Source organism: Xiphophorus couchianus, chromosome 22 (assembly GCF_001444195.1).
Source record: "Xiphophorus couchianus chromosome 22, X_couchianus-1.0, whole genome shotgun sequence".
Taxonomy (NCBI): Eukaryota; Metazoa; Chordata; class Actinopteri; order Cyprinodontiformes; family Poeciliidae; genus Xiphophorus; species Xiphophorus couchianus.
The window spans coordinates 384,534-398,367 of record NC_040249.1 but is presented as its reverse complement, the minus strand read 5'-3'; the positions used below and the strand labels follow the sequence as shown (position 1 = coordinate 398,367).

Sequence of the window (13,834 nt, the reverse complement as noted above, 5' to 3'; positions counted from 1 at the left end):
CTTCATTTTTTGGGTCTTTCGAGCTATCAGTATAAATTTGCAAATAATCATTATATTTATTTTGGATTTGATTATAAAATTCTTGGCAAATATCTGTAATATTATTTGATAATGATCTGTCTATATTAATATAGTTACAAGTCCATGTAGGTCTCAAAGGCCACACAATACTTTTGGACTAAATTCTCTGTTATATACATTAAATGTTTTGCTCTGTCATCCCCAACCCACCCAAAACTATTAATTTACTCCTTTCCTCTTCCCCAAAAATTTTCTAATACTTTCTTAACTGGATGATCTTCATTATGTCCTTTTAAATGTATCCAATAATTAACCATTATCTGTTGTCTTCTGATACATAATGGCATTTCTCTTGATTCTATTTGTAAAGCACATACTGGAGTTGATTTAACTGCCCCTAATCTTGGGTAGGCTGAACGTGTCCTCCTATTAAAACTCCCAGCTAACAGAGCAGCCTGGTTTATGCGGGGCTGTGGGTGAGGCCGCCCGCCTGCCACTTCTCTGCAGACCTCAGGATTGGTTGCGCGGAGCTCCTCATCACTGACGATCATGGAGGATTATTAGCCTTGCCGAGCGTTTCATACTTCTAAGGTAAGCTAAAAAAAGACATTATCTCTGACTTTTTATGAAGGTCTTGGTCTGGCGAGGCGGCTAAACGTAGTCTCGGTGAAGCGGAAAGGTTCGCCTTAACAAGCCAGAGAAGTTGACAACTTTTTGAAAGCAGCTGGGAGTAATTCCAGCAGTGATGGCGAGTCAGTGGGGCTTGTTTATTTCAGACTGAAAAACTCTGAGGTCACTTTTAGACAGTTAAAGAAACCTTTAGAGTTATCTAGCTTGTCGTTGCTTTTATCGCCCATAAATATTGTCTGCGTAAAGATTACGGTCCTATTTAAATTCCATGACTGTTCGGAACGACGTGGCTGGACTAAGGCATGTGTTTTGAATTGCCATGTAAGCGTCAGACTCGACTGCAGTGTTTTGACATTTTATCGTTCTGATTGGTGTATATATATTAAAAACCGCACGTGGGATAAATCGGCTTGGAATGCTTTAAAATGTAATACATGAAAGTTGCATTGTTTGTCCACAATCTCCGAGACAAAATGCTCCTTTAGCTGTGAAAATCGTTCTGCAATCATGTACAGTTCTGTAATCATGAAATTTATGAAGTTGCTCAGCAATCATCACATGCTAAGACATTATTAATGGATGCAGCACAATGATTGCTCATCAGCTGCTCACAGCATTGCATAAAAAGTAGGTTATAAAATACTTAAATTAGCTTTTCTTGAGTCTGTAGTTTGATTTTTGCATTTGGGTTAGCGCCCCCTACTTTGCAGAACATTTGTTCCACTCAGTGATTTGCACTGAGGTTCATGACTGGTGAGACACAGACTCGATGTACAAATCCTACATAGAAGGTATAGCTTTATTTTGACCTTAACTAATTAAATATTTTAATTATGCTTTAATCAATTCAACAATGGAAAGAAACACAAAACAATATTTAATATAAAGGCAAGGCAACTTTATTTATATAGCACCTTTCAGCCAAAGACAATTCAAAGTGCTTGTACAAAAAAGCTAAAAACAACATACAAGAAGATAATAATAATAAAATTAAATTAAAAATCAAACGAATTAAAAATAAACAAAATAAACATTACGATTTTGAATATAGTTTTAAAAAAACAATAATTTAAGAATAGGCAACGTCAAATAAGAAGGTTTTTAACCTTGTTTTAAATAAACTCAAGGTAGGGGCAGTCTTACAGTGAGCAGGAAGCTTATTCCAGAGTGTTGGAGCATAAAAACTAAAAGCTGCTTCACCATGTTTAGTTCTGACTCTCGGAATAGTTAGAAGGTTTGATTCTGATGATCTTAAAGGTCTGAGTGGTATATATGGTTGAAGAAGATCAGAAATGTAGTCTGGGTTACTATTATGAAGTGCTTTGTAAACCATTAAGGAGATTTTAAATTCTATTCTTTGAGCAACAGGCAGCCAGTGCAGGGATCTTAGAACTGGACTGATATGCTGATCTCTTTTTGTTTTAGTTAGGACTCTTGCAGCAGCATTCTGGAGAAGCTGGAGCTGTCTTATTGCTTTTTTTGATAATCCAGTAAAAGTTCCATTGCAGTAATCGAGTCTACTAAAAACAAAGCCATGAACTAATTTTTCAGAGTCTTGTGGGGACATGAGTCGTGTAATATTAGCAATATTTTTTTAGATGGTAGTTTGATGTTTTTATGATAGATTTGATGTGGTTATTAAAGTTCAGATCAGGATCCATGATCACCCCCAGATTCTTAGCTTCATCAGAGCATTTTAATCCTGTGGACTGAAGGTGGGTGATTATATTTAATCTATGCTCTTTTGGTCCAAGCATTAATTTTATTTTATTTTAGTTTTATTTTTATTTAGTTGGAGAAAATGTTGGCCCATCCAGACATTAATCTGCTCAATACATTTAGTGAGTATTTGAGCCTGACTGTAATCTCCTGGAGAAAGACTAATGTATAGCTGTGTGCCATCGGCATAATTGTGGTAGTCTATCTTATTATTTCGTATAATTTCAATTAATGGAAGCATATAGATATTAAAAAGAAGCAGCCCCAGAATGGAACCTTGGGGAACTCCATATGTAATTTCATTCAGTTTGGATTTAAAATTGCCTATGGACACACAAAAGATTCTATTGGACAAGTAAGATTTAAGCCAGCTGAGTACTGTACCAGAAATGCCAACCCAATTTTCTAACCGGGATAATAAAATATCATGATCGACTGTGTCGAATGCAGCACTCAATTCAAGCAAAACTAATATTGACATTTTATTATGGTCAGTGTTTAGACGGAGGTCATTGACTATTTTCACAAGAGAAGTTTCAGTGCTGTGATGTTGACGGAAACCTGACTGATGGACATCAAAACAGTTGTTCGGGGCCAGAAAGCCATTTATCTGCTGAAAAACAATTTTTTCTAGTATTTTAGACAAAAAAGGTAAGTATGATATTGGTCGATAATTGCTAAAAATTGATGAGTCTAGATTATGCTTTTTGAGAAGTGGTTTAACTACGACAGTCTTTAGAGCCTGAGGAAAGACTCCAGAGGAGAGTGACTTGTTAATTATTTGTTAGAGGTCCGGAGCCAAAACCTCTGAGACCTTTAAGGATAAACTGGTGGGTATGATGTCAAGGGAACAGGTGGATGATTTCATACGATGTAAAGTGTAACTCAAATCCTTTTGAGTGATCAGGTTAAAGTGAGTCATCATAGTTAAATTCTGTTTAGGGGAAAACATAGTTAATTGTTTCTCAACAGCAGACACAGAGGAGTTTATTGTTTCCCTTATTTTCACAGTTTTATTTATGAAAATGGTGGCAAATTTCTCACAGGCCTCAGAGGAGAAAAATTCATGGTTAACAGAAGAAAGTGGATTTGTTGATAGAGGTAGAAATGACATTTGAAAAAAAACTCTCTTGCATTTCTTAGTTCAGAATTAAACATTTTGAGTTTATCTTTGTAGATATTTAAATGGGTTTGTAGTTTAGTTTTACGCCACTGACGTTCTGCTCTCCAGCACACTTTTTCCCTATTCTAACCGACTCAAAATTTCTCCAAGGTGGTTTATGTTTCCCAGATATTACTTTTGTAGTAACAGGAGCAATGGTGTCAATAGCCTTCTCAATTTTAAAAATAAAATTGTCTATTAGGTCACTCAAAGATGCGCAGGAGTGTATAGTAGTTGAAGAAAAAGCCTGAATAAATTGATCCGCAGTAGTTTCCGTAATGCATCTTATTGAAAGTACTTGTGTATAGTTGTCTTTTTGTGCAGGGAGAAAGCTGTCCCAAAAAATACAAAAGTGATCTGAAAATGTTACATCAAGCACTACAATTTTAGATATAATGAGTCCTTTAGAAATAATAAGGTCCAAAGTGTGTCTATGATTATGTGTGGGTTCCAAGATATGTTGGATCAGTCTGCAGTTATTCAGGATCTGGCATAGCTCTTTACTGCCTCGATCCAGTGGATTGTCGATATGAAAATTAAAATCAACAATAAGAACAAAATCAAAATCCACCAAAATTAGGGACAATAGTTCAGTGAAATCATCAAAGAAGTTTGCACAGAGTTTCAGAGGTCTGTATATTATTCAGCAGCAAGATACGAGTGTACGAGTTTAGTTGCAAGGCAACATATTCAAAAGATAAAAAGTTTACATAGGATATCTGCTTACAAGTAAAGGCAGAATTATACAAAACTGCAACTCCACCTCCTCTTTTGTCGGTTCTGGTCTGGCTTATAAAGCTAAAATTTGGAGGACATGATTCAATAAGAATAGATGAGCTGTTATTTTGATTCAGCCAAGTTTCGGTCAATAATAAAGTCTTGAATTAAAAATGATTTTCCTGCCAAGGATCTGATATTTAATAAAGCTAATTTTAATATGCAGCATGAAGCTTTCAGATTTCTGTTTGGTTTCAACATTGGTTGAAGTGGAATAGATACTAAATTTTGCAATCTAGAGACTTTTTTTGTCTCTGTGTGATTTTACTAATTTTTGTCTGTTATTTATCAAAACTGGTATTATTGAGGGTTCCTCAAAAGTAGAAGTTGATTTCACTGTGTTGAAGTCAGGAGGATGAATCTCACCAACTTGTATATTTCTTACAGCATTATTCTGTAATCCCTCATAGAAATGAGGGATTAGAAATGAGGGATTACAGAAGAGGAGGTATTCCTAAAAACAGGCTGTGTTGATGCACATAGTCGATTTTGATAGCTTAAAGTCATGGAAATACAGTAACGCAAATTAGTTTTTAGTATCCTGCTACCATTGTTGTTGAGATGAACTCCATCCCTTGTAAAGAGGTACTCATGATCCCAGAATAAGTTAAAATTATCAATAAAAAAAATATCCAGAGTTTTGCATGTAAATTGCAACCAGGTATGTAAGCTGAGGATTCTGCTAAAACGTCCAGAGCCACGACCTAAAGTGGGAATGGGCCCAGAAATAAAAACAGTTTGATCACAAGTCTCTAAAAAACCCAAAAGTTTCCTAAAATCATCTTTAGTTTTTTCTGATTGTTGCAGGAGTGTATCATTAGTTGCAACATGAAGAACAATCCTTTTTATAGAGGAGGGCAAGGATGGGTATATTTCCTGGAGTTTATTTAGAATGATCAAAGCTGTGGCACCGGATATACAGTGAGTAATTGCATTAAAATATTGTACTTTCCTGATTATGGAATCACTGATGATCAGCGTTGCGGGTGGAAACAGTGGTCTGGGAGATTTTCCCTCATCGTGGTGGTTGTGAGCGTCAGGAAGAACCAAAACCTCCTCTCTCAAACGACGAGAACACGAATCTCCATCCGGTATTATCTTCTGCGGACTATTAGCCGTTCGTGGGGTAGAACTGGTTGTTTTCGCAGGAGGAGCGGGGTTCTTTTCGCAGTTTCGTTTTACGGCTTCGCTCACCAACTTGTGGCGTGAAGATGAAGCTGGCCCCCGAATCAATTGTTGATTCTGATTATCCAGAGGAGATAGGTCAGTTGCAGGTAGAATTCCATCTGAAGAGGAGAGCGGTGCCGGCCCAGATGAGATTGAGGCTGCAGCAGAGAAATCACTTCTCTTTCCTAGGGACATATGACCAAAAATGATATCAGTCTGCTCCTGCAGGCCTGATTTGGGAGTTTTTGCAGATTCTTTATTTGCAAACATTCCGAGCAGAACTTTTTAGTTCCTGTCTGCTGTTCGGCAAATACTGAAATTGCTCGTAAGTTTGAAGTGGATGCGATTATGACGATGACCAATCCGACAGTGGAAGGGACCTATCAGGACTTCCTGGAATTTCTTATGAAATAGGAAAAGTCCTGTCCAGAAGGTATAGTGTCTTTGCTCCTGCCACCTTATGGCCTGTTGATAGAGTATCTGATCACAGCTGAGGAAAGTGGCACTTACCACGTTTCAAGTAATGGTGTAACACTTGCATTTAGTTGGACTTGAAGATGCACAGAGATTGAAAGTTTTACCAGAAAGTCACCTCTGTTACAATGCAGTTTGGAGTTCCCCTGTATCAGAATCTGTTTACAAGAAAGTATCTTGTTATTTAGAGCATCCGAAACATTGTTCAGGTTTTAATGGCTTCGAAGCCACATGATTTGCATTAATACTTAAAAAAAAAAATCTTTTCTTAGCTGCTCACCAAAAACAACACATTGAGCAAAACAGAAGACAGACAGCCAACAAACAGTAGATTTGAAAAATGGAATATGTTGAGTTTCTTTGACAGATCTAGATAATTCCAGAGTTGGTCCTTAGGGGCTGGTATCTTGCATGTTTTAGTTCTCTTCCCAGTGGTAGTTAGTGCCTCCTCAGCATGTTGATGTTCTACGGAAACCTGGGTTGGTATCCTGCATCTTTGAGATTGTGTCCACTGTCACTCACCTGAGTGAAATGGTTTTGATTTGCAACAGGAATTAAATAATACAATTAGAAGTCTGATATGTAATTGCGGAGTTCTTTCCAGAATTACCCCCAGTTCAATGATCAGGATGGATTGTGTTGCCTTTAGTCAGAGATGTGACTGGAGTTTCAGACTTGGATCCACATTGCACTTGAGTTGCAAAAGCAAACACCTTAGATTTAACAGGCTGTTTTCACACCTGATTCTCCAGTAAACCTGGTTTTATTTGGAACTAAAGTTGCAACATTTTGCTACATTTTCAGATGATGGTGTTTACTTTCACACTGCTTGATGTCAAACAAACCAAGCCATTTGAAAAACCCATTCCTCTCCTCACCTTTGGGGGTGTTGCACCAAGAACTACTAAAGGGAATGAGACAAAACCTCTGAGAAAGATATATGAACAACTACTTATTGACAAATGTGAAAAAATGAAGAGGTGTGAGATTTTAGCAGTTCTAGGATTTCTCTTTTATCTTTGATAATAATCCACAAGCAAATTCTCCTGCTAGCATGTTTGTTTTGGATGTATTTACCTTGAATGCCCTGTGGATTTGTCTGCGTCCTGCTTTTGGAGAGATTCCCATATATGCATTCAAATCAATCAATCAATCAAATTTTATTTGTATAGCACATTTCAGCAGCAAGGCATTTCAAAGTGCTTTACATCATTACAAACACAGAAACACAATGCAACATAGAATCAAAAACAAAGCATTAAGTCAAGTTCCATCAATAAATTTGTAAGTGATTACATTTCAAATACAACTCTAAACAGGTGGGTTTTTAGTTGAGATTTAAAAGAAGTCAGTGTTTCAGCTGTTTTACAGTTTTCTGGAAGTTTGTTCCAAATTTGTGGTGCATAGATGCTGAAAGCTGCTTCTCCTCGTTTGGTTCTGGTTCTGGGGATGCAGAGCAGACCAGAACCGGAAGACCTGAGAGGTCTGGAAGGTTGATACAATAAAAGCAGATCTTTAATGTATTGTGGTGCTGTGCCGTTCAGTGATTTATAAACTAACAACAGTATTTTAAAGTCTATTCTCTGAGCTACAGGGCGCCAGTGTAGGGACTTTAAAACTGGTGTTATGTGCTCTATCTTCCTGGTTTTAGTGAGAACGCGAGCAGCAGCATTCTGGATCAGCTGCAGCTGTTTGATTGATTTGTTGGACAGACCTGTGAAGACGCTGTTGCAATAATCAATACGACTGAAGATGAACACATGGATGAGTTTCTCTAGATCTGGCTGAGACATTAGTCCTTTAATCCTGGAAATGTTCTTCAGGTGATAGAAGTCCGACTTTGTAACTGTCTTTATGTGGCTCTGGAGGTTCAGGTCAGAGTCCATCACTACTCCCAGGTTTCGGGCCTGATCGCTGGTTCAAACAGAGCAAGAGTTTACTTCAACTAAACCACTTAGTCTTTAGACAGTTACACAGTAACTGTCTAAAGTTACTGTGTACTGTGTTACTGTGTTAGAGCACCTGTGTTACTGTGTAAAGTTACTGTGTTTTTAGAGCACCTTTAGTTGCTCTAAAAATTGATTCCTCTGATTTTTTATGAAGCAAAGGACCTTTGTGTACCACGGGCTAAGTGGTTCAGTCTGCTAGGAGTGCACAATCTATTGCAAATATAGTGTTATTGGACATAATTTTTGAGGATTTTAAAAAAGTATTTATGTTGTTTGTGCCAATAATATATGTGGTGACATGTTTATTACTGCATTAAAAATGTTTTAGAAACTACAAAATGTGCAGGTGATCATTTCATCAAGAAACTAAGTTTCTTGAAGGCCAAAACAAGAGATGTTGACTAAAGGTAACTTTTAGCTGTAGAGATAGAAATGATGCATTTGCTCAGCATTTACACGAATGACGTTCAGCTGATTCTGCAATGCTAATTTAAAGTATGTAGTCATACACTGACACATTATGGAGCCACCTACTTCTGGCCTTTGTGGCTGAGCTGATTTTGTAATTCTGGTTTGCTATTTCAAGCAGACATCTTTCCTCCTTAACCCAATCACAAAAATAACATTCTTATTAAGTTGCTTATGTTCTTCTGTATTCACCCTGAGAACTCAAACAGAAGTTTCTTGGGGCCAACACCAGGTTTAACTGGGGTCCTAGTTTCAGCCTACTAAAAGAAGTTTATACCAGTTCATCAAAGTATGACTTGATCTCATCGAGCTGTGATTGATAAACAGTCTACTTGCACATTTTGTAGTTAGTTTATTTGGAATTAAGACTGTTCCTACATTGGCTCAGTGAGAACTTTGGGCATGTAAAGTCATTCCAGGTATTTCACCAGGATAGTTTGTGGTAGGGTTTCATCAGTCATGTTTTGTTTGTTACATAGTAGTTTTGAAAAGTCTTATGGATGAGATCATGCAGCTTCTTTAACTCAAATGCTTGCTCATGCAATTAGTTGAGCTTGTTGTGGGTTTAAGGGGGCATTCACACCATCCCTGTTTAGTCCACTTAAATCCAACTCTAGTTTGTTTGCTGAGGTGTGAATGCACTATCAAACTCTGATGCAGACCAAAAAAGCAAACTGTGGTACCCCTCAGCCTCTATTCGGTTGACGTGAACTCTGGTGTGGTTCAAATGAATATGCATTCCCTTTTTGCTAAAATTTCCTGAAAAAGAAATGTGTTCAGTGCATACCTGTCAAGTCTCCCATTTTGTCCGAGAAACTACTTTTTTTTTTTTTTTTTACGTCCCTTTCCCGACGTGCTCCAGCATTATTTTCCTGTAAATATCCCGTATTGTGCTGCCCGCTAGTTCTGTCCAACGCTCAGCTCATGTTGGTCTCTTCAACCCACACCGACAGTAGCACCAGATGGTGACATTTCCCATATTCTCAAGCCCAACCAATACTTGACAGATATGGTTCAGTATCGTCTTCAGAGGTTTTTGTATCTTTTCCTTCAGTGGCTCTTGGTGCAGCGCCCCCACAGGTTTTTTTAAACGGTTTGGTTAATTTGACACGGTGCAGTGTGAACCACGCCAAATGAAAATGTAACAAATGTTCCAATTTTTGTCCCCAGTTGAACCAAGTCTACAGGACTATTGGTTGTGAAAGCAGGTTACGGTCTTGGTGTGTCACTGTGGGACGATCCCAGCACTTGTTGGGATGTCTTGGAGTCTGGGTTTCAGTAATGTTTTATTTAAAGTTAACTTTTAAGAGCTTCTCACTGCTATATGGAGAGTAGATCCAACATGAGCTCCATCAGTGTTTTGGATTACACTTTGACTTGTGGTCTGTAAACATTCTCATAGCTGCTCAGTGTGTGTCAGTAGCGGTAGAAACAAATTATGTTGTGGAGCTCAGTTTCCTGTATGGAACATGTGAGCTCTGCATCACTCCGTCCATCCTACAGCAACACTCATGATCACGTGCATTATGTATTTTTAGTGTTTCCTTGAATAATTTGTATTTACAATCTTATTCTGTTAGCTTATCTGTGTAGAGTTGACAGGGCAGCTGAAGAGAGAATGAATATTTAAATCTTTCTCATCTATTCCGGCCAAAAATTCTAATTCAGGCTTCGAACAGTGAGCTAGAAAGACTGGTACCAAGAGGACTCTTCCACCATCTCGTCACCGACGAGATGTGACCTCTTGTAAAGGCCATTATTTAAAGCCATCGGTACCGGCGATTATTGTGGGGAACGTGAGGTCTTTGGGAAATAGGACAGACGAACTCACGGCGCTGGTTAGGACCCAGAAGGAGTACTGGGAGTGCAGTATCTTCTGCTTCACGGAAACCTGGCTGCACTCGCTTATTCCAGAATACAGCGTGGAGGTCCCTGGATTTTCCTTGGTGCGGGGGACAGGGACTTTTCCAAGAGTTGGAAGAAGAGGGGTGGCGGGATTGCACTTTATGTGAGTGAGAGGTGGTGTAATCCCGGTCATGTTGACGTGAAGGAACAGATTTGTAGCCCGGACATTGAACTTCTGGCTGTGGGAATGCGGCCGTGCTATTTACCAAGGGAGTTTACGTCCGCCTTGGCCTGTCGCGATAAACGATAAATCAATTAATCGTACGATAAATGAAAACTATCGACGTAATTTCAATTATCGGCATTATCGTCTCTTCTGTCCTTTTTCTCTTTCTGTTGATGACACCGAATGAAAAAAGGCTCAACTCCGGTGCTCTCCACTGACCCTCCTTCCTCATTTCCTTAGTGTAATGCCCAGCGCACACCACACGATCCGGCCGATTGTCGGCCCATTTTCAAAACATGACAGACCACACATTAGCCGACAGTAATCCTAGGTATAACGGTTCGATCGGGTTCGTTCCTGACGTGTGGTGTCCAACAATGGGAACAAAATAATGGCTACAAGTCCAGTGAACTAATTTTAAAACCAGGCATTAATCAATGCTTTACTACAGTCTACCTGCAATGCATGTGGCTAGTGTCAGCATAAAGTCCTGACTGAATGAAAATCATTAGAACCTATTTAGGTCACGTTAACGAAGAACAGCTGAAAAGTATTAAGGAGGAAATTTATTAGGTTAGCTTAAATTTTGGAAAAAGCATGGCTCTCTTTTCCTCCTGTTAGCCCGGGTCCCGAGCGGATGTCGTCACGGTTGTAAAACAGACGGCGAGGCTCGATGACGTCACAGAGATACAGAGTTTAATTCAATAGAAAACACCGTATGAATTTAACAAGAAACTTCAGAGTGCACAGAAGTACATTCTTTACCTGAGACAAAAGAATTAAAAGAAAAAGAACAAAGGCGCCTTTGGAGACAGCTGATGCTTAAAAGCAAAACAGGTCAGTTGTCTGAATTCTTATTGTTGCGCATTCCCTTTTCTAGTGAAGGCGTTTCTCTTTGTTAATATATGCAAATAGGGCGTACCCCTGTTTTGACCAACCAAGAGCTACCTTGGAAAAAACTTAAACCTTCCCCTGAGTTTTAATGACAAATATCAAGAGTCATTTTAGTTATTAAAGTTATAAGTTATTTTCACAAAACCTATCTTGCTCCTCTGCAGTCAGCTTCTCCAAAGATTTGAATCTTTACGTTATCACAAACAATAATGAGATATAAGTCTTTTTCAACCTGTAAAACATAACATTCAAACCATTCTCTTTTGATTCCGATATTGTCATAGTTAGTACATTTTCAAATACATTCCATTTACTAGATTAGTACTTGTAACTTGGGTAATATACTTTAATCTAACACACTATTGCTATCAATATTTAAAAGGTGTATCAGAAATTAAACCTAAGTGTTTCCAAGATTCCTAAGTTGTGATCAACTCCAGATGCAACTCTGAGCTCCTGGGAAACCCCCGACCTCTGACCTGTGAGCCGGGGAAGATATTCTTTATGGCCTACTAATTTAAAGCCTTTCAAGAGCATAGTGTTTTATGGCTGCTCTAAGTTACAGCCTTGCCAGGAGAATGTTTATCTCTGAACTCCTACCTTGCATCAGCTTGTCCAAATAGGAATGTTGATCTACTTAAACGCACATGGCATTAGCTTAACTATATTAAACAATCAAAAATAGCCATATTTCCTTAACAATTGTTACTAGGTTTATCAACTGCGGTAGCAATTTCGCTCCAACTCCTCCCCTTGTCATTTCTATATTCTTTGCATGTTGAATAAACATTAATGTTGTTTCCACATATCATCTCCAATGTCCGCTGGACTTCGCTGTGTCAGCTGTTTGGGATTCCCCTCCAATTTCCCCTCAGAAAGCCCAGAGGAGAATCCCTGCTTTTTGATTGGCTACCTGTCACATTCAACAGGCTGCCTTAACTCTCCCAGTCGGGGAAAACCCCTGATTTGGATCGGAGCGGCAACTACGATCTACCGTAACACACCACACAATCTTAGAAAGACCAACGTTCTAAGATTGTTGTAAGGGGAAAAAAGGAGCAAAAAATCGTGTAGTGTGAACTATTGTGTTAGACAGTGGTGGAGAAAGTACTCATACAATGTACTTAAGTAAAAGTACAAATACACAGACAAAAATTTACTCAAGTAAAAGTCAAAGTACCACATTATTATTTTACTTAAGTAAAAGTAAGAAAGTACACGCTTTTAAAACTACTTAAGTATTAAAAGTAAAAGTACTTGCCGACCATAATACCTAAAGGCTTATATAATGTCATTAAGTGTACCTATCGTATTTAGTTTTAATAAATCAGTAATGTACCATTTTAATGAGCAATGCTGCAGATAAAGCATGTTTTTATTGTGTTTACCCCCTGTGACAGTTTAGATTTAGATATTTTATTCTATGCATCAGAATTCCAGGGATGACCTGCAGGGTTACATGTAATTAGGCAAAATGAGAGAAATTATTATACCTTTGAAATGTTTTATTTAATTCAAAATAAACACGTTCATAAGAAAATTGTTTCCCTGAAAAAAAGGGACTTTAAACTGACCTAACAAACATCAAGCGATTTGGAAACATCTAGTCTTTCATCCTAACAAAACATGAACTTAACTTTTTTGCCAGCTATTTTGAGAGAACTCTTAACAGAAAGGGGCTGACAATAAACACCTCCCAGGCAGGGGGGGTCCGGCTGACTCTGTGGGCGGGCATGTCCGCCAATGTCGCCAGACTTGCGACAATTGCGTCTCATTGGAACCCATATTCTAATTTATTGAATATGACTGTAACTGTTACATGGAGATTATTTTAATGGCGCTAACATTTATTCAATAACCAGGACGTGAAGGAGTTTAGCGTCAACTTATATGTAACATTCATGGCGGGAGACGTGATCACGACCGCAGTAATCACTGTTACTTGCAAGTTCATGCTAGCTTATAACAATATACAGTAATCGTATTTATTTACTGCAGTCGAGTTCAACAAAAAGCTTGCTAAGATTACATAAAACTTCACTAACACAAATTAATTTAACATCGATAGCGTTTAGCAACTTAACTTACCTCAATATGTTTTTTCAAATTTGATGGTGAATTTTTGAAAGATAGAATTTCATGCTTTCGGGGAAGGCAAAGGCATTGGAATCTCCAGGAAGCGTTTTTTGACCCAGTTATTTCAAAGAAATCTTTTAAATAAGGCCATGGGTGGGGCAGGTCTTCTGGAGGATGACTATCCTTGGACTCCATTCTGGGAGTTAATGATTCTGCAGGTCCTGCGTACTGTGCTGCTCTTCTTGAGGGAGGGCCTAATGGTTATTTCCCGCTTTGGATTGGTTCAGCGGACTGATTCTGCTCTCGCCATTGGATACTTTCAAACTAACGAACAAATCAAAAAACTGAAATGCGTCTTGGATGTAACGAGTAACGAAACGCTATATAGAAATGTAGTGAAGTAGAAAGTACAGATACTTACTGTTA

General features: G+C 38.3%; 1 protein-coding gene across 2 annotated transcripts in view; it reads left to right on the top strand.

Moving 5' to 3' along the window:
- Positions 1 to 457: 457 nt before the first annotated feature.
- The window catches only part of wipf1b (WAS/WASL interacting protein family, member 1b), a 41,619-nt gene continuing 28,242 nt past the window's right edge, over positions 458 to 13,834 (top strand). The window contains exon 1 of one of the 2 annotated variants that reach the window (XM_028007446.1): positions 458 to 612. The gene's annotated coding sequence lies outside the window, so the exon portion shown is untranslated. The remainder of the gene's footprint in view (positions 613 to 13,834) is intronic. The other variant, XM_028007447.1, reaches the window with a different exon arrangement.